The sequence below is a fragment of the Triticum dicoccoides genome, chromosome 5A (assembly GCF_002162155.2).
Source record: "Triticum dicoccoides isolate Atlit2015 ecotype Zavitan chromosome 5A, WEW_v2.0, whole genome shotgun sequence".
Taxonomy (NCBI): domain Eukaryota; kingdom Viridiplantae; phylum Streptophyta; class Magnoliopsida; order Poales; family Poaceae; genus Triticum; species Triticum dicoccoides.
The window spans coordinates 323,485,187-323,487,255 of record NC_041388.1 but is presented as its reverse complement, the minus strand read 5'-3'; positions in this window follow the sequence as shown (position 1 = coordinate 323,487,255).

Genomic DNA, 2,069 nt, shown 5'->3' with positions numbered 1-2,069 from the left:
CAGCCGCACCCTAGCCCCTGGCGCCTCCCTCTCCCTCCCGTGACACTCCTCCCTCTCCCTGAGCTTGGCGAAGCCCTGCCGAGATCACCATTGCTTCCACCACCACGCCGTCGTGCTGCTGGATCTTCATCAACCTCTCCTTTCCCCTTGCTGGATCAAGTTGGAGGAGACGTCTTCCCAACCGTACGTGTGTTGAACGCGGAGGTGCCATCCATTCGGCGCTAGGTCATCGGTGATTTGGATCACGACGAGTACGACTCCATCACCCCCGTTCTCTTGAACGCTTCCGCGCGCGATCTACAAGCGTATGTAGATGCACTTCCCTCTCCCTCGTTGCTAGATGACTCCATAGATTGATCTTGGTGATGCGTAGAAAATTTTAAAATTCTGCTACGTTCCCCAACACTGCCGCCGCTGCCTGCCATTGACAAAACAGGGGGAGGTTCAGGTTATGCCACCACATTCGCAATTATAGTGGAATTTTTTCCCTGTAAAGCCAAGCTCAGTGATGGCAGTGTCCAAGACATTGATAGAGATACCACCATGAGGTTGGATGTCGAATTTGCAGATGTTGATCCCCAGGAATTGGAGAGCATGAAGGAGAAGGCCATGGGAAATTTGGTGGAGAGAATTGGGGAGAGTATTGTTTGGGGTCCAAAACAAGAGGTATCTCTGCAACGTTTCAATAACTATAATGGTGAATATGTGAGAATTGAAGATGGAGAATCCATGGTTGCTGAAATTGGTCAACAAGAAGGGTGGGCAAGCAAACAAGTAACATTTTATGCAGAGCTAATTGATCTGCAAACTCATTCCAGAGTTGGTTATGTGCCATCAAAGATGGTTGCACAGGTGGAAGATGATGAGTGGGTTTCACAAAAGAAGATGTTGGCATTGTTGACTGAACCGACTGTAGTAGCTGAAGATATAGGGATTGATGCAGATGGAGAGGAGGGAACCCATGGTTCTAGGAAGATTGTTGTTGACTGGAATGTAGTAGAGTTGAATGAAAAAACAGATTTGGTCATTACACCAATATCTGACATTGATATGGCCAAAATGTTTGGCATTCAAGTTGATGACAAAGATAAGGAGAAGGATGACAGTTCTTTGCCTGCTGATGGTAACATAGGCCCTAGAAATGCAAATGAGGATGAAGGAGAGCTGATGAGAGAGGCTGCAGATGATGTGGATGATGCAGATGATAATGAGATGGTTTGTTTGTATGACAAAGAGAACCCAGTTATTGAGGTGGGAAAGTTGTGGCCAAGCATGAAGGAGTTTAGGATGTCTTTCAGGACCTATGCAGTGAAAAAAGAGTTTGATGCCAAGATTATGTGGACTGACCAAAAGAAATTTTATGCTCGGTGCAAAGGTTATGATGGTGGTGGCAATCCTTGCAAATGGTACTTGTCTGCCAGACTACAACCTGATGGAAGTACAGTAAGGGTAAATCAAATACCACACCAGCATACATGTATGACCACTTCACAGAGAGTTTCAAAGATGACATCACGGGTTTGGGTTACAGAGAAGATTAGTCCTATTTTAGCCAAGACTCCAAACACTACTGCAAAGAGGCTTAAAGTTGACTTGGAGAAGCTGTACCCCATCCAGCTGCAATATACCACAGTGTGGAAAGCAAAACAAAGGACCATGAAATCATTGTATGGTGACTGGGAAAATACATTTAGGATGTTGTATAGTTTTAAAAGCAGAGGTGGAGAAGAGGTCACATGGAAGTGTGGTGGAGATAGATACAGAGGTAACAGAGGATGGCAAGGTTTTATTCAGCAAGTTTTTTATGTGTTTGAAGCCTTGCATAGATGGATTCAAAGCAGGTTGTCCTCCATATTTGAGCATAGGCTCATCTTTTTTGACTGGAAGGTGGAATGGTCAGTTGGCTGCATGCAATGCTCTAGATGGACACAACTGGATGTTCCCAATTGCAATAGGAATGTTTCAATCAGAGACAGAGGCATCATGGATATGGTTCATGATGCAACTGAAAAGATGCATAGGGCCAGTTTCTCCTTTGGCCATCCACACAGATGCATGTAAAGGGTGGA